Source organism: Pelobates fuscus, chromosome 3 (assembly GCF_036172605.1).
Source record: "Pelobates fuscus isolate aPelFus1 chromosome 3, aPelFus1.pri, whole genome shotgun sequence".
Classification (NCBI taxonomy): domain Eukaryota; kingdom Metazoa; phylum Chordata; class Amphibia; order Anura; family Pelobatidae; genus Pelobates; species Pelobates fuscus.
Window position 1 is genome coordinate 5,659,774 of NC_086319.1, and position 19,667 is coordinate 5,679,440.

Here is a 19,667-nt window from a genome sequence, read left to right on the forward strand (position 1 = left end):
TGAGTTTGCTGTCCATTCTGTAGAGGGCTGCTGAGTTTGCTGTCCATTCTGTAGAGGGCTGCTGAGTTTCCTGCCCATTCTGTAGAGGGCTGCTGAGTTTCCTGCCCATTCTGTAGAGAGCTGCTGAGTTTGCTGTCCATTCTGTAGAGGGCTGCTGAGTTTGCTGTCCATTCTGTAGAGGGCTGCTGAGTTTGCTGTCCATTCTGTAGAGGGCTACTGGGTTTGCTGTCCATTCTGTAGAGAGCTGCTGAGTTTGCTGTCCATTCTGTAGAGGGCTACTGGGTTTGCTGTCCATTCTGTAGAGAGCTGCTGAGTTTGCTGTCCATTCTGTAGAGGGCTGCTGAGTTTGCTGTCCATTCTGTAGAGGGCTACTGGGTTTGCTGTCCATTCTGTAGAGGACTGCTGAGTTTGCTGTCCATTCTGTAGAGAGCTGCTGAGCTTGCTGTCCATTCTGTAGAGAGCTGCTGAGTTTGCTGTCCATTCTGTAGAGGGCTACTGGGTTTGCTGTCCATTCTGTAGAGGGCTGCTGAGTTTGCTGCCGATTCTGTAGAGAGCTACTGGGTTTGCTGTCCCTTCTGTAGATGGCTGCTGAGTTTGCTGTCCATTCTGTAGAGGGCTGCTGAGTTTGCTGTCCATTCTGTAGAGAGCTGCTGAGTTTGCTGTCCATTCTGTAGAGGGTTGCTGAGTTTGCTGTCCATTCTGTAGAGGGCTGCTGAGTTTGCTGCCCATTCTGTAGAGAGCTGCTGAGTTTGCTGTCCATTCTGTAGAGGGCCGCTGAGTTTGCTGTCCATTCTGTAGAGAGCTACTGGGTTTGCTGTCCATTCTGTAGAGGGTTGCTGAATTTGCTGCCCATTCTGTAGAGGGCTACTGGGTTTGCTGTCCATTCTGTAGAGGGCTGCTGAGTTTGCTGCCCATTCTGTAGAGAGCTGCTGGGTTTGCTGCCCATTCTGTAGAGAGCTGCTGAGTTTGCTGTCCATTCTGTAGAGGGCCGCTGAGTTTGCTGTCCATTCTGTAGAGAGCTACTGGGTTTGCTGTCCATTCTGTAGAGGGTTGCTGAATTTGCTGCCCATTCTGTAGAGAGCTACTGGGTTTGCTGTCTGTTCCGCAGAGGGCTACTGAGTTTGCTGCCCATTCTGTAGAGAGCTGCTGGGTTTTCTGTCCATTCTGTAGAGGGCTGCTGGGTTTGCTGTCTGTTCCGCAGAGAGCTGCTGAGTTTGCTTTCCGTTCACTAGAGGACTGCTGGCTTCACACTGTTGGATTTTATTAAATTGCATCTGGCCCAAAATTCTCCCCTGAATTAATTTCAGGAAGGTTTATGTCCAGGATTGGACATTGGGAATCATGACTGCTGACTCATGAAGACACGTTTAAAAAAAGCAATTGCCGTACAGTAAAACATGTAACATAAATATGTGAATCTTAATCTTATTTTGTAGATTGCAGCGAATCTCCCATGAAAATGCAGACTCTGAGTGTAAGTCAAGCTGCTTGTGTCCCAGAAACCAGGGGAATCCGGTGTGCGGAGACAATTGGTTCACGTATTATTCCGCTTGTTACGCAGAATGCCAAGGAGCTAACACGTCAGGACAAATAGGAGTAAGGAAACTGATTTTTATTACATTTAATAGAGGCCAATCATAAACTCACATTCAGACCCTGGCATGAAATCTAATGAGTAAAATAGTAGATTATGCTAGCTTTAGTGTGCATATAATCTTAATTTTAAAGCTAGTATAATCTACAATTTTATTACATAACAGGAGGCTTCATAATTTGCTGTTTAAATGCTAAATCAGCAGCACAAAAAAGGGTTGTTCAGTAGGACGAAAGTAGAAATGTCGGATACTATCTTCACAAGACCAATCTGCTGATCGGAGAATGTCCTGCATGGAGGCCCTGGCCATTACAGACTCAAAAGCTGCCACTCCCCTGACTCAGTGTACTCCGAAGATAGACTCAATACGGATAGCAAACATCTGATCTAACAAGCCAAAGTAGTAGATGAAACTGGGCCGTGAGATCGAACATAGGAGATTACCAGTTGACCAGAATGAGAGGATCGGAGAGATGACTTCTGTGTAGCGGGATAGTGCTGAAGCTACACAAAGTTTAGGAGAATCTCTAAAATGGTGATAAAAAATCGTAAAATAATCAAATCTAGTAATTCTCGACACTAGACAGAATCTCAGAATGAGATCAACCTCCCTAAAGGTGTGAATATTTGGGTGCCAGAGGACGCTAGGTTTGATGACTCTGAGAAGTCTACAGATCAAAAGGTTCAGTCCAACAGGAGAACCCTGAACTGGGATGTGTGCCGTTGATATAGCCAAACGGATCGCATTAATGGAAAGATACGATTTCCTTAGATCGAAGAAGTAAGAGAAAATAAAAGACTAAGGGAACAAAGGGAACTACACCATGCATTCCAAGCAGAAAGATAGCATCTTCTAGTTGCCGGGGCACAGGAGTCCCAGAGAAGGACTCTAGCTGTCTGCGATAGGCAACCTCCAGGATCCCTGGTAAGAGTCCAGGCTACTCACCATCTGATGAAGATTGCCCTTCAAATGGGAGAGGGGGTTCGGTATTGATGGGAGGCCCTGTCAAAGCAATATCAACAATACCAGACCAACAAAGGAGAACTCTGGAAAGCATAGCGAATGGAGGAAATGCGGAGGCTCCCTGCATCGGGCACTCCTTGGGAAAAACATTAACCGCTGTGCACTTGTGATCTAGGAGCCAGCTGAAGAATTTGGGAGTCTGGTAATTAGTCTGGTAGGAAAATAGATTTATCACAAATGGACCCCTCAACTGCGAGATGTGAAGGAAGATCGATCGATGGAGACGCCAGTCGCTGGTGTCCCTCCAACTACGGGAAAACCAATCCGCTGTTAGATTTGCTGTATCTGGTAAGATGTGAAAAATAACTAAAAATATATAGCATGTGCACTCCACAAATAATTAGAGGAAACAAAAGTTCCTATAAAAGAAAAATAATTGAAGATTATGCTAGCTTTAGTGTACTAATAATCTTAATTTGAATAAAGACAGGAGGCGAGTATTTTGCATATCTCTCTTTACTAAAACTCCATAGCAGTAAAGAAAGTGATAATAAGAACCAATCAAAAAACAGTAGGAGGTATAGTATTCCCAGTGAACAGGCTCCTCCCCCTCTTTCAACTAGCGACATCGCAGACGGGCAAAGTTCAAACAATGTTGAGTCGAAACCAGTCTTGGGTCTGTGACAGAAGAATAAATCCGAGTGTCTTAGGACCATCCATGTGGAGTGTAGGAGAAAACTTGGGATAATCCACATAGCGATAGTTGGAGGTCCACGTTGATTTACGCTGAAACGAGAGTGTGGAATAGGTTAGGTACTAGTCGAAAGACTTTGAAAGCATGGGAGTCATTCGTACAGTATTTTTATGTAAGATTATAGTATTAAATAGCAATATACTGGTAATACAAACTCTTCTCTCTAAAGAACAACAGGGTATAATAGTCATGATCTAAGATATCCACAGAATACGTAGAACAGTCGAATATGAATGGAGAGCAGAGACTAGTTCCCTATAGAAAGATAGGAGAATAGAAGAAGGACAGTATAGAAAATTTAGAAGACCGAAAGGGTGGGTATGGGTGGGAAAATACTCGCCTCCTGTCTTTATTAAAATTAAGATTATTAGTACACTAAAGCTAGCATAATCTTCAATTTTATTACATGACAGGAGGCTTCGTATTTTGCATTTTTAACGCTGATGTAATAAGGAAAAAGCCGCGCAGGAGTTCGGTCTAAAGTAGAAGGTCCGGAAAGTGGATTTGCGGGACCAGTCAGCCGTGCGTAGGACATCTGATAGTGAAGCTCCGGCTGTGAAGGCCGAAGAAGCAGCCTCGCCTCTCACCGAATGAGCCCCGAAAGTGGCGTCCACGCCTGCCAGTGACAAGATCCAGCGTACCCATCTGGCGAGAGTGGTAGAGGAAACTAGATTGTGAGGTTTGACATATGAGATCAGAAGTTGACCGGAGGGAGTCGGGCGGAGAGAGGCGGTAGCCGTCATGTAGCTGCGTAAGGCTGCGACCACGCACAATTGAGGCTCCGTGAGGAAAAAGGGATAAAAAATAGTGGTAGAGTTAGATTTGGTGCGTCGGGAGACATGGAATGTCACCCCTTCAGGATCTATTGAAAAGGCATTGGCTTCGAAGGCTCTAACGTCGGATACCCGACGAAAGGAAACTAGGCAGAGTAACACCGTCATTTTGGCTGACAGTTGGCGGAGTGAGAGTCTGTCGTTAGGCGGCCATTCTCTTAAGAAGTTGAGGACGAGGTCCACATCCCATAGGTGAGTGTATTTGGGGGCCGGAGGACATTTGAGTCGCATGGCCCTCAGTAGTCTACATACCATAGGATCCTTGCCCACCGGAATCCCTTGGATAGGGATATGGGCCGCTGAGATCGCTGATCGGACTACGTTAATAGTCCTATAAGATTTCCCTGTTGTAAAAAGCGACGTCAGGAAGTTCAGGATGGTGGGAATAGGTGCCGTAAGTGGATCGAGGTCCCGTTCCAAGCACCAAGAGAACCCGGAGGCCCAAGCAGAGAGGTAGCATAGTCTCGTCCCCGGTGCCCATGACTCCCATAAGAGGTCCCTAGCAGTCTGCGATAGTTCGCTGACTCGCCAGGTGCCCCGGAAAGAGTCCAAGCCACCAGGGAGAGTCTCGCTTCCATTATTAGCGGGTGGGGGTTCCCCTTCGGATCCGTGAGGAGAGTCGGATGGGATGGCAGTAAGAGCGGGTCTGCATAGGATAGTGCTAGAAGGTCCGGGAACCACGCTTGACTCTGCCATAGGGGGTAATCAGGAGCAGAGAGATCTGGTGTGTCTTCAGATAGTGGAGAGTCCTCGCTATCATGGCGAATGGGGGAAATGCGTAGGCGCCGAAGGGCGGCCAGACCTGGAGGAAAGCGTCCACTGCTCTGCATTCTGGATCCGGGAGCCAGCTGAAGAAGTCTGGCGTTTGTCTGTTGTTGCGGGATGCGAAGAGGTCTAGATGGAAGGGTCCTCTCCTTCTCGAGAGGGCATTGAATATCTCTGGATCCAGCATCCAATCGCTGCCATCTCTCCAATGGCGAGAGAACCAGTCGGCTGTTAAATTCGTCTCCCCTGGGAGATATTCCGCCTTGAGGGAAATGTTGCGTGGGAGACAGAAGTCAAACACCTCTTTCGTGAGTTTGGATAGGAGTCGTGAGCGGGCTCCGCCTAAGCGGTTGATGTAGCGGACGGCCGAGATGTTGTCCATCCTGAGGAGAATGCAACAATTTGATTTGTCCTTTGCCAGACTGCGTATGGCGAAGGAGCCTGCCAGTAGTTTGAGGCAGTTGATGTGTAGGTTGAGTTCCTGTGGAGTCCAGGTTTCCCCTGTCGATACACCCTCGCTCGTGGCGCCCCAACCCCAAAGGCTGGCGTCCGATTCCAGCACGAAATCTGGGGTTTCGCCAAAGATAGCTCGGCCGTTCCAGGCCTGCATGCTGTCCAGCCACCATTGAAGTTCCTCCCGGACTTCTGCCGTCACCGGTACAGGTTGATCGTAAGTGGGGTTTCGGCGGAGGAAGGATGCCTTGAGGCATTGCATCGCCCTGTAGTGGAGAGGGCCCGGGAAGATGGCCTGGATGGATGCCGAGAGGAGGCCCACGACCCGAGCTAGATTATTATTTATTATTATTATTGCCATTTATATAGCGCCAACAGATTCCGTAGCGCTTTACAATATTATGAGAGGGGGATTTAACTATAAATAGGACAATTACAAATAAACTTACAGGAACAATAGGTTGAAGAGGACCCTGCTCAAACGAGCTTACATTCTATAGGAGGTGGGGTGTAAAACACATTAGGACAGGAATTTACAATCAAATAAGGTGGGCTGCCCTTTAGGAGAGGGCAAGAGACAGGTATGTGAGGTAAGGGTTAGTCTTGGAGGCCATAAGCTTTCCTAAAGAGATGGGTTTTAAGGCACTTCTTAAAAGATGCAAGACTAGGGGAGAGTCTGATGGCGGTAGGCAGGCTATTCCATAGGAAGGGAGCCGCCCGCGAGAAGTCCTGCAAGCGCGAGTTGGCCGTACGAGTGCGGACAACGGACAGGAGGTGGTCACGGGCAGAGCGGAGAGACCGAGAAGGGACATACCTATGGATCTGTGAGGAGATATAAGAGGGGCTAGAGTTGTTCAGTGCTTTATAGGTGTGAGTTAGTACCTTGAATTGACTCCTATAGCATACAGGAAGCCAATGTAAGGACTGGCAGAGGGGTGAGGTGTGAGAGAAACGACTAGAGAGGAAAATCAATCTAGCAGCAGCATTCATTACAGACTGTAAGGGTGCAGTACGGCTATTGGGAAGACCAATCAGGAGAGGGTTACAATAATCCATGCGGGTAATTACTAGAGCATGGACAAGCTCCTTGGTAGTATCTGGTGCAAGAAAGGGGCGGATGCGGGCTATGTTTTTAAGATGGAATCTACAGGATTTGGCAACATGCTGGATGTGAGGCTCAAAGGTGAGACCAGAGTCAAGTATGACGCCAAGACAGCGCGCTTGCAAGGATGGACTGATGTTGGTACCACAAACTTGGAGGGAGAGGGAAAGAGGAGGATCAGTATTAGGAGGATGAAAGACAAGGAACTCAGTTTTAGAGAGATTGAGTTTCAGAAAGCGGGAGGACATCCAGTCAGAGATGGAAGAAAGGCAAGCAGTGACACGTTGCAGGACGGCAGGGGAGAGGTCCGGGGAGGAGAGATATAGCTGGGTGTCATCAGCGTACAGGTGGTAGTGAAATCCAAAAGAGGTGATAAGTTTGCCAAGAGAGGCAGTATAAAGAGAAAATAGAAGGGGACCAAGGACGGAGCCTTGGGGAACTCCAACCGAGACAGGGCAAGAGGAGGAGGTATCATTAGAAAAAGAGACACTGAATGAGCGTTGGGAGAGATAAGAGGAAAACCACGAGAGGACAGAGTCACAGAGACCAAGCGATTGAAGAGTTTGAAGAAGGAGAGCATGATCAACGGTGTCAAAGGCCGCTGAGAGGTCAAGAAGAATTAGTATGGAGTAGTGGCCTTTGGATTTAGCTGCGATTAGGTCGTTAGTAACTTTGATAAGGGCAGTCTCTGTAGAGTGAAGAGGGCGGAAGCCAGATTGAAGGGGGTCAAGGAGAGAGTTGGAATTGAGGAAATGAGACACACGGGTAAAGACAAGTCTTTCCAGAAGCTTTGAGGAAAAAGGGAGCAGAGATATGGGACGGTAGTTAGAGGGGGTGGATGGGTCGAGCGATGTTTTTTTTAGTATGGGTACTACAGTGGCATGTTTAAGGTCAGCAGGGACGATGCCAGAAGAGAGCGAGCAGTTGAAGATGTGTGTTAGAGAAGGCACGAGACAAGTGGAGAGAGATCTAATAAGGTGAGATGGGACAGGATCGAGCGGGCAAGTGGTGGGGCGAGAGGAGCAAAGAAGAGCAGCCACCTCTTGGTCAGTAGCTGGGGAGAATGTCTGAAGGGTAGGAAAGGCATGATCTATGTGTGATTGAGAAACAGAAAGGCAAGGAGGGGAGAATTCTTTCCTTAGCTGTTCAATCTTGTCAGTGAAGTAACATGCAAAGTTATCAGCAGTAAGGTTAGTTTTGGGGGTGGCCACAGCAGGGCGAAGAAGAGAATTAAAGGTGTGAAAGAGACGCCTGGGGTTGCGGGAACATGAACTAATGAGAGCGGAAAAATAGGACTGTTTGGCAAGGGCAAGGGCTGCACTGTATGAACACAATATGAATCTATAATGGAGAAAGTCTGCCTGGGTGCGGGACTTCCTCCAGGAGCGTTCAGCACAACGGGAGCATCTTTGCAGGTAGCGCGTTGATTTAGTATGCCATGGTTGGGGGCGGGTCCTCCTCGAGGTGCTTGTTTGGAGTGGTGCTGCAGTGTTCAAGGCAGATGTAAGAGTAGAGTTATATATGGAGATGGCCCGTGAAGGACAGGAGAGGGAAGGGATGGACAGCAGTTGTGAATCAATGTCAGCTGACAACTGTTGGAGATCAAGAGAATTAAGCTCCCTCCTGAGTTGAGGGGGGTTAGGCTGAGGTTTTTGGGTGAGGGGGTATGTGAGAGCAAATGATAAGAGGTGGTGATCAGAGAGTGGATATGGAGTGTTGCAGATATTAGATACTGTACATGCATAAGTGAAGATTAGGTCAAGGGTATTGCCAGCTACATGGGTGGGAGAATTTGCCCACCGCGATAGCCCGAGGGAGGAAGTAATTGAAAGTAGTTTAGTGGCTGCAGAGGTCAAAGGTGGGTTTATAGGAATATTGAATGATACCTCTGCTCTGAAGATTCAGCAGGACTTGGTTGCTTGGGAGTGCTGGGTGTTAATGCTGTTTTAAGGGGCCCAGTCTGAAATATAAGGTCTGAGGTTAGAAAGAAAAAAAAAGAAAGAAAACACACTATTATGGGTGGGGAGACATGGGGCTATTGAGGTAATTAATTAGAGATGAAAAACTAAAAGGAGATAACATTTGGGATAAAAAGATAGGAAGGATCAGATAGGTGAAAGTCATAAACCATGAACATAAATTTACAAGATTATCAGTGAGTAGTAACACTAGGTAAACAAACAATTAACAAAACGTCTTAAAGAATGAACATAAAATGACATGATCACAGCAGCTTTAGGCAAAACAAGAACAGAAGATCGGGATGGGAGATATAGGTATCAATTAAGTAAGGATAGTATAGGGAGGGAGATGGAATAGAACACAATTTTAAAATAAGAGTTTAAAGGAAACAGGAATACAGGTATTCTTGAGTAGATCTTCCAGAGATGATACCTCTGCTCTGAAGATTCAGCAGGACTTGGTTGCTTGGGAGTGCTGGGTGTTAATGCTGTTTTAAGGGGCCCAGTCTCTGCTCTGAAGATTCAGCAGGACTTGGTTGCTTGGGAGTGCTGGGTGTTAATGCTGTTTTAAGGGGCCCAGTCTCTGCTCTGAAGATTCAGCAGGACTTGGTTGCTTGGGAGTGCTGGGTGTTAATGCTGTTTTAAGGGGCCCAGTCTCTGCTCTGAAGATTCAGCAGGACTTGGTTGCTTGGGAGTGCTGGGTGTTAATGCTGTTTTAAGGGGCCCAGTCTCTGCTCTGAAGATTCAGCAGGACTTGGTTGCTTGGGAGTGCTGGGTGTTAATGCTGTTTTAAGGGGCCCAGTCTCTGCTCTGAAGATTCAGCAGGACTTGGTTGCTTGGGAGTGCTGGGTGTTAATGCTGTTTTAAGGGGCCCAGTCTCTGCTCTGAAGATTCAGCAGGACTTGGTTGCTTGGGAGTGCTGGGTGTTAATGCTGTTTTAAGGGGCCCAGTCTCTGCTCTGAAGATTCAGCAGGACTTGGTTGCTTGGGAGTGCTGGGTGTTAATGCTGTTTTAAGGGGCCCAGTCTCTGCTCTGAAGATTCAGCAGGACTTGGTTGCTTGGGAGTGCTGGGTGTTAATGCTGTTTTAAGGGGCCCAGTCTCTGCTCTGAAGATTCAGCAGGACTTGGTTGCTTGGGAGTGCTGGGTGTTAATGCTGTTTTAAGGGGCCCAGTCTCTGCTCTGAAGATTCAGCAGGACTTGGTTGCTTGGGAGTGCTGGGTGTTAATGCTGTTTTAAGGGGCCCAGTCTCTGCTCTGAAGATTCAGCAGGACTTGGTTGCTTGGGAGTGCTGGGTGTTAATGCTGTTTTAAGGGGCCCAGTCTCTGCTCTGAAGATTCAGCAGGACTTGGTTGCTTGGGAGTGCTGGGTGTTAATGCTGTTTTAAGGGGCCCAGTCTCTGCTCTGAAGATTCAGCAGGACTTGGTTGCTTGGGAGTGCTGGGTGTTAATGCTGTTTTAAGGGGCCCAGTCTCTGCTCTGAAGATTCAGCAGGACTTGGTTGCTTGGGAGTGCTGGGTGTTAATGCTGTTTTAAGGGGCCCAGTCTCTGCTCTGAAGATTCAGCAGGACTTGGTTGCTTGGGAGTGCTGGGTGTTAATGCTGTTTTAAGGGGCCCAGTCTCTGCTCTGAAGATTCAGCAGGACTTGGTTGCTTGGGAGTGCTGGGTGTTAATGCTGTTTTAAGGGGCCCAGTCTCTGCTCTGAAGATTCAGCAGGACTTGGTTGCTTGGGAGTGCTGGGTGTTAATGCTGTTTTAAGGGGCCCAGTCTCTGCTCTGAAGATTAAGCAAGACTTGGTTGCTTGGGAGTGCTGGGTGTTAATGCTGTTTTAAGGGGCCCAGTCTCTGCTCTGAAGATTCAGCAGGACTTGGTTGCTTGGGAGTGCTGGGTGTTAATGCTGTTTTAAGGGGCCCAGTCTCTGCTCTGAAGATTCAGCAGGACTTGGTTGCTTGGGAGTGCTGGGTGTTAATGTTGTTTTAAGGGGCCCAGTCTCTGCTCTGAAGATTCAGCAGGACTTGGTTGCTTGGGAGTGCTGGGTGTTAATGCTGTTTTAAGGGGCCCAGTCTCTGCTCTGAAGATTCAGCAGGACTTGGTTGCTTGGGAGTGCTGGGTGTTAATGCTGTTTTAAGGGGCCCAGTCTCTGCTCTGAAGATTCAGCAGGACTTGGTTGCTTGGGAGTGCTGGGTGTTAATGCTGTTTTAAGGGGCCCAGTCTCTGCTCTGAAGATTCAGCAGGACAGGTCTTGTGGATTTCCTTCCGAATCGCTGTGATCTTGGTCGTCGGCAGACAGAGCGTGCTGGAGACCGAGTCGATTTCGAAGCCCAGGAACTGTATGGTTTGGGACGGAGTTGTAGCTGATTTCTGATGGTTTATCGTAAACCCTAGGGATTCTAGGAGTTCCACGGCAAAACGTGTGTGTAGTCTGAGTCTTGATTTGACTGAGCAGAAGATTGGGAGGTCGTCCAGGTATATAATGCAGCGAATTCCTCTTGCGAGCAGATGAGTAACTACCGGCTTCAACAGTTTGGTGAAACACCATGGGGCCGAACTGAGGCCGAAAGGGAGGCAAGTGAATTGCCATGGTTGGTCGTTCCACATGAAGCGGAGGAAACGTCTGCTGTCGATATGAACCGGTACCTGAAAGGTAGGCGTCTTTGAGGTCCAATCTTGTGAACCAATCACCGTCTTGTAGGAGGTCCCGTAAAAGGTGGATTCCCTGCATTTTGAAGTGGCGGTAGACCACGTGAGCATTGAGTGTATGTAGGTTTATGACCGGTCGGAGGTCTCCTGTCTTCTTTTTCACTAAGAAAATGTTGCTGAAGAATCCTCCGGAGTCTGTGGCGGGTTCTATCGCCCCCTTGTTGTAGAGTTCCCGAAGTTCGGCTTGGATGAGTTTGGAGTCCTCTGTCGAACGGTTGATCGGTGGTGGTGGGAACTCTTGGCAGGGTGTGCTGACGAAATCTATGATGTATCCCTGTACCGTCTGGAGTATCCAAGCGTCTGATGAAATGGTCGTCCAGTTCTGAAAGAAAAGAGAGAGACGGCCTGCATGCAAGGTGGTCATAGGTAGATGATAGCTTACCTGGAGTGAAGCGGGATCTGCCACGTCCTCGTGTACTGCGTCCCCTGTCCGAACCTCTTGAGAAGGTGAAAGGTTGGCGGTATCCCGTTTCTGGGTAGAAGGGTTGCGGTCTTGAGGATCGGGGGCCTTATGGCCAGAAACGGCTGGCAGCACGGCCCCTGTGGCGGCCAGCCCGTCCAAAAACACCCCTAGTGGGGTATTGTCTGAAAACCCTCCTCATCGAGGTTTGGGCTTTACTTAATGAGGTAAAGACATTGACGTGGCGATTCAATTCCTTTAGGAAAGGGTCTCCAAATAACTTGCCCTGTGCCAGAGGTCCGAGTTCTTTGGTGCCCAAATCCACCAACTTCCCGTCTATGCGGAGAAGTGCTGCCTTACGCCTCTCAGATGAGAGGGCCACATTTGCGTTTCCGAGGAAACAAAAACCGCGTTGAGCCCATTCGCGGATATCGTGAGCCCATTCCCTGACCATATCGGCATCGAATTGGTCTGCCCGTTGGAAAGCATCGTCTGCCAGGTACATGATGCGTGAGAGGGGTCCGGAGGTATCTAGGAGCTTGTCTTGGACTCTTTTGAATCCCCTCTCCACCCCGCGGCGGGGGTTGTGACCACCTCTACTCATGAAAGTAGTGATTACTTGGTCAAATTCAGGTGTCATGGCTACTTGATCTGGTAGGGAAGGCCGGGGGCATTCCAATCTCAGTCGGTTGCGAACTACCTTGTCCATAGGTTTACGCATCCATAAGTGCATAAACTTAGCCAGGTGTTCCGGGGGTGTCCAGTCTGCCGAGCGGGGATGTCTGATGTTACGTGGGTCAAAGAGTGTCTGGTCCATGGGGTCCAGAATAGCTTCGTCCTGTGGCAGGGTGTTGTCCCCTGTCCATTGCCATTCTGCAGCAAGAGAGTCTGAATCCCCTGTATGAAAGGGTTTAGATCTTGAGTCCCAGGCGTCATCGTCAGATTGGGACGCGTTAGCTTGCCATTCGTCCAAGATGGCCATAGTGCCATCGATATCCTCTTCCTCCTCTGAGGATAGTACTTGGGGAGGAGCAGGGGCGACAGATGTCGTCGTTTTGCTCCTCTTGGTGGGTCGTTTGCCTTTGTTCAGTTTGGGGTCCGTTTCCCCTTTCCAATGGCGTTTACTAGCCCGGGTGTCGTCTTTAGACTGGGTTTCAGAGTCCTCAGACTCAGTGTCTTGGCGTGTGTGGCGTGGCTTGGAGCGTTCTGGTTGAGCGGCCATCATGTGTGATAGGGCCTTTTCCATAGACGCGGCCATTGCTGCATTAATCATGGACTGAAAATCCACTGGAGTAGTTTGTGAGTCTTCCATAATGTTTGGTAAGGACTTGGCACTGGTAAGAGGGCAGTAAGGCAGGGGTCAATGTTAGGAGAGTATCCTATGGTAGTTATGGTACCAGCAGTACCAGATATAACCCCAGCAGGGTAGTATTGGGTTTTTAGTCTGGGCAGCACCCAGTATACAGAGGTTACAATAGCAGAGCTCTGATAGGCAGCCTGGGCAGCACCCAGTATACAGAGATTACAATAGCAGAGCTCTGATAGGCAGCCTGGGCAGCACCCAGTATACAGAGGTTACAACAGTAGAGCTCTGATAGGCAGCCTGGGCAGCACCCAGTATACAGAGGTTACAATAGCAGAGCTCTGATAGGCAGCCTGGGCAGCACCCAGTATACAGAGGTTACAATAGCAGAGCTCTGATAGGCAGTCTGGGCCGCACCCAGTATACAGAGGTTACAATAGCAGAGCTCTGATAGGCAGCCTGGGCAGCACCCAGTATACAGAGATTACAATAGTAGAGCTCTGATAGGCAGCCTGGGCAGCACCCAGTATACAGAGATTACAATAGTAGAGCTCTGATAGGCAGCCTGGGCAGCACCCAGTATACAGAGGTTACAATAGCAGAGCTCTGATAGGCAGCCTGGGCAGCACCCAGTATACAGAGATTACAATAGTAGAGCTCTGATAGGCAGTCTGGGCAGCACCCAGTATACAGAGATTACAATAGTAGAGCTCTGATAGGCAGCCTGGGCAGCACCCAGTATACAGAGGTTACAATAGCAGAGCTCTGATAGGCAGTCTGGGCAGCACCCAGTATACAGAGATTACAATAGTAGAGCTCTGATAGGCAGTCTGGGCAGCACCCAGTATACAGAGATTACAATAGCAGAGCTCTGATAGGCAGTCTGGGCAGCACCCAGTATACAGAGATTACAATAGTAGAGCTCTGATAGGCAGTCTGGGCAGCACCCAGTATACAGAGATTACAATAGTAGAGCTCTGATAGGCAGTCTGGGCAGCACCCAGTATACAGAGATTACAATAGTAGAGCTCTGATAGGCAGTCTGGGCAGCACCCAGTATACAGAGATTACAATAGTAGAGCTCTGATAGGCAGCCTGGGCAGCACCCAGTATACAGAGGTTACAATAGCAGAGCTCTGATAGGCAGTCTGGGCAGCACCCAGTATACAGAGATTACAACAGTAGAGCTCTGATAGGCAGTCTGGGCAGCACCCAGTATACAGAGATTACAATAGCAGAGCTCTGATAGGCAGCCTGGGCAGCACCCAGTATACAGAGATTACAATAGCAGAGCTCTGATAGGCAGCCTGGGCAGCACCCAGTATACAGATATTACAATAGCAGAGCTCTGATAGGCAGCCTGGGCAGCACCCAGTATACAGAGGTTACAATAGCAGAGCTCTGATAGGCAGTCTGGGCAGCACCCAGTATACAGAGATTACAACAGTAGAGCTCTGATAGGCAGTCTGGGCAGCACCCAGTATACAGAGATTACAATAGCAGAGCTCTGATAGGCAGCCTGGGCAGCACCCAGTATACAGAGATTACAATAGCAGAGCTCTGATAGGCAGCCTGGGCAGCACCCAGTATACAGATATTACAATAGCAGAGCTCTGATAGGCTGCCTGGGCAGCACCCAGTATACAGAGGTTACAATAGCAGAGCTCTGATAGGCAGTCTGGGCAGCACCCAGTATACAGAGGTTACAATAGCAGAGCTCTGATAGGCAGCCTGGGCAGCACCCAGTATACAGAGGTTGCAATAGCAGAGCTCTGATAGGCAGCCTGGGCAGCACCCAGTATACAGAGGTTACAACAGTAGAGCTCTGATAGGCAGCCTGGGCAGCACCCAGTATACAGAGGTTGCAATAGCAGAGCTCTGATAGGCAGCCTGGGCAGCACCCAGTATACAGAGATTACAATAGCAGAGCTCTGATAGGCAGTCTGGGCAGCACCCAGTATACAGAGATTACAACAGTAGAGCTCTGATAGGCAGTCTGGGCAGCACCCAGTATACAGAGGTTGCAATAGCAGAGCTCTGATAGGCAGCCTGGGCAGCACCCAGTATACAGAGGTTACAACAGTAGAGCTCTGATAGGCAGCCTGGGCAGCACCCAGTATACAGAGGTTACAACAGTAGAGCTCTGATAGGCAGCCTGGGCAGCACCCAGTATACAGAGGTTGCAATAGCAGAGCTCTGATAGGCAGCCTGGGCAGCACCCAATATACAGAGATTACAATAGCAGAGCTCTGATAGGCAGCCTGGGCAGCACCCAGTATACAGAGGTTACAACAGTAGAGCTCTGATAGGCAGCCTGGGCAGCACCCAGTATACAGAGGTTGCAATAGCAGAGCTCTGATAGGCAGTCTGGGCAGCACCCAGTATACAGAGATTACAATAGCAGAGCTCTGATAGGCAGCCTGGGCAGCACCCAGTATACAGAGGTTACAATAGCAGAGCTCTGATAGGCAGCCTGGGCAGCACCCAGTATACAGAGGTTACAATAGCAGAGCTCTGATAGGCAGCCTGGGCAGCACCCAGTATACAGAGATTACAATAGCAGAGCTCTGATAGGCAGCCTGGGCAGCACCCAGTATACAGAGATTACAATAGCAGAGCTCTGATAGGCAGCCTGGGCAGCACCCAGTATACAGAGGTTACAATAGCAGAGCTCTGATAGGCAGCCTGGGCAGCACCCAGTATACAGAGGTTACAATAGCAGAGCTCTGATAGGCAGCCTGGGCAGCACCCAGTATACAGAGGTTACAATAGCAGAGCTCTGATAGGCAGTCTGGGCAGCACCCAGTATACAGAGATTACAATAGCAGAGCTCTGATAGGCAGTCTGGGCAGCACCCAGTATACAGAGGTTACAATAGCAGAGCTCTGATAGGCAGCCTGGGCAGCACCCAGTATACAGAGGTTACAATAGCAGAGCTCTGATAGGCAGCCTGGGCAGCACCCAGTATACAGAGGTTACAATAGCAGAGCTCTGATAGGCAGTCTGGGCAGCACCCAGTATACAGAGATTACAATAGCAGAGCTCTGATAGGCAGTCTGGGCAGCACCCAGTATACAGAGATTACAACAGTAGAGCTCTGATAGGCAGCCTGGGCCGCACCCAGTATACAGAGATTACAACAGTAGAGCTCTGATAGGCAGCCTGGGCAGCACCCAGTATACAGAGATTACAATAGCAGAGCTCTGATAGGCAGCCTGGGCAGCACCCAGTATACAGAGATTACAATAGCAGAGCTCTGATAGGCAGTCTGGGCAGCACCCAGTATACAGAGGTTACAATAGCAGAGCTCTGATAGGCAGTCTGGGCAGCACCCAGTATACAGAGATTACAATAGCAGAGCTCTGATAGGCAGTCTGGGCAGCACCCAGTATACAGAGATTACAATAGCAGAGCTCTGATAGGCAGTCTGGGCAGCACCCAGTATACAGAGATTACAACAGTAGAGCTCTGATAGGCAGTCTGGGCAGCACCCAGTATACAGAGGTTACAATAGCAGAGCTCTGATAGGCAGCCTGGGCAGCACCCAGTATACAGAGGTTACAATAGCAGAGCTCTGATAGGCAGTCTGGGCAGCACCCAGTATACAGAGATTACAACAGTAGAGCTCTGATAGGCAGTCTGGGCAGCACCCAGTATACAGAGGTTACAATAGCAGAGCTCTGATAGGCAGTCTGGGCAGCACCCAGTATACAGAGGTTACAATAGCAGAGCTCTGATAGGCAGTCTGGGCAGCACCCAGTATACAGAGGTTGCAATAGCAGAGCTCTGATAGGCAGCCTGGGCAGCACCCAGTATACAGAGGTTGCAATAGCAGAGCTCTGATAGGCAGCCTGGGCAGCACCCAGTATACAGAGATTACAATAGCAGAGCTCTGATAGGCAGCCTGGGCAGCACCCAGTATACAGAGATTACAATAGCAGAGCTCTGATAGGCAGCCTGGGCAGCACCCAGTATACAGAGGTTACAATAGCAGAGCTCTGATAGGCAGCCTGGGCAGCACCCAGTATACAGAGGTTACAATAGCAGAGCTCTGATAGGCAGTCTGGGCAGCACCCAGTATACAGAGATTACAATAGCAGAGCTCTGATAGGCAGCCTGGGCAGCACCCAGTATACAGAGATTACAATAGCAGAGCTCTGATAGGCAGTCTGGGCCGCACCCAGTATACAGAGGTTACAATAGCAGAGCTCTGATAGGCAGTCTGGGCAGCACCCAGTATACAGAGGTTGCAATAGCAGAGCTCTGATAGGCAGTCTGGGCAGCACCCAGTATACAGAGATTACAATAGCAGAGCTCTGATAGGCAGTCTGGGCAGCACCCAGTATACAGAGATTACAATAGCAGAGCTCTGATAGGCAGCCTGGGCAGCACCCAGTATACAGAGGTTACAATAGCAGAGCTCTGATAGGCAGCCTGGGCAGCACCCAGTATACAGAGGTTACAATAGCAGAGCTCTGATAGGCAGCCTGGGCAGCACCCAGTATACAGAGATTACAATAGCAGAGCTCTGATAGGCAGCCTGGGCAGCACCCAGTATACAGAGATTACAATAGCAGAGCTCTGATAGGCAGCCTGGGCAGCACCCAGTATACAGAGGTTACAATAGCAGAGCTCTGATAGGCAGCCTGGGCAGCACCCAGTATACAGAGGTTACAATAGCAGAGCTCTGATAGGCAGCCTGGGCAGCACCCAGTATACAGAGGTTACAATAGCAGAGCTCTGATAGGCAGCCTGGGCAGCACCCAGTATACAGAGATTACAATAGCAGAGCTCTGATAGGCAGTCTGGGCAGCACCCAGTATACAGAGGTTGCAATAGCAGAGCTCTGATAGGCAGTCTGGGCAGCACCCAGTATACAGAGATTACAATAGCAGAGCTCTGATAGGCAGTCTGGGCAGCACCCAGTATACAGAGGTTGCAATAGCAGAGCTCTGATAGGCAGTCTGGGCAGCACCCAGTATACAGAGATTACAATAGCAGAGCTCTGATAGGCAGTCTGGGCAGCACCCAGTATACAGAGATTACAACAGTAGAGCTCTGATAGGCAGCCTGGGCCGCACCCAGTATACAGAGATTACAACAGTAGAGCTCTGATAGGCAGCCTGGGCAGCACCCAGTATACAGAGATTACAATAGCAGAGCTCTGATAGGCAGCCTGGGCAGCACCCAGTATACAGAGATTACAATAGCAGAGCTCTGATAGGCAGTCTGGGCAGCACCCAGTATACAGAGGTTACAATAGCAGAGCTCTGATAGGCAGTCTGGGCAGCACCCAGTATACAGAGATTACAATAGCAGAGCTCTGATAGGCAGTCTGGGCAGCACCCAGTATACAGAGATTACAATAGCAGAGCTCTGATAGGCAGTCTGGGCAGCACCCAGTATACAGAGATTACAACAGTAGAGCTCTGATAGGCAGTCTGGGCAGCACCCAGTATACAGAGGTTACAATAGCAGAGCTCTGATAGGCAGCCTGGGCAGCACCCAGTATACAGAGGTTACAATAGCAGAGCTCTGATAGGCAGTCTGGGCAGCACCCAGTATACAGAGATTACAACAGTAGAGCTCTGATAGGCAGTCTGGGCAGCACCCAGTATACAGAGGTTACAATAGCAGAGCTCTGATAGGCAGTCTGGGCAGCACCCAGTATACAGAGGTTGCAATAGCAGAGCTCTGATAGGCAGCCTGGGCAGCACCCAGTATACAGAGGTTGCAATAGCAGAGCTCTGATAGGCAGCCTGGGCAGCACCCAGTATACAGAGATTACAATAGCAGAGCTCTGATAGGCAGCCTGGGCAGCACCCAGTATACAGAGATTACAATAGCAGAGCTCTGATAGGCAGCCTGGGCAGCACCCAGTATACAGAGGTTACAATAGCAGAGCTCTGATAGGCAGCCTGGGCAGCACCCAGTATACAGAGGTTACAATAGCAGAGCTCTGATAGGCAGTCTGGGCAGCACCCAGTATACAGAGATTACAATAGCAGAGCTCTGATAGGCAGCCTGGGCAGCACCCAGTATACAGAGATTACAATAGCAGAGCTCTGATAGGCAGTCTGGGCCGCACCCAGTATACAGAGGTTACAATAGCAGAGCTCTGATAGGCAGCCTGGGCAGCACCCAGTATACAGAGATTACAACAGTAGAGCTCTGATAGGCAGCCTGGGCAGCACCCAGTATACAGAGATTACAATAGCAGAGCTCTGATAGGCAGCCTGGGCAGCACCCAGTATACAGAGATTACAATAGCAGAGCTCTGATAGGCAGTCTGGGCAGCACCCAGTATACAGAGATTACAATAGCAGAGCTCTGATAGGCAGCCTGGGCAGCACCCAGTATACAGAGGTTACAATAGCAGAGCTCTGATAGGCAGCCTGGGCAGCACCCAGTATACAGAGGTTACAACAGTAGAGCTCTGATAGGCAGCCTGGGCAGCACCCAGTATACAGAGATTACAATAGCAGAGCTCTGATAGGCAGCCTGGGCAGCACCCAGTATACAGAGGTTACAATAGCAGAGCTCTGATAGGCAGCCTGGGCAGCACCCAGTATACAGAGATTACAATAGCAGAGCTCTGATAGGCAGCCTGGGCAGCACCCAGTATACAGAGGTTACAATAGCAGAGCTCTGATAGGCAGCCTGGGCAGCACCCAGTATACAGAGGTTACGATAGCAGAGCTCTGATAGGCAGCCTGGGCAGCACCCAGTATACAGAGATTACAATAGCAGAGCTCTGATAGGCAGCCTGGGCAGCACCCAGTATACAGAGGTTGCAATAGCAGAGCTCTGATAGGCAGTCTGGGCAGCACCCAGTATACAG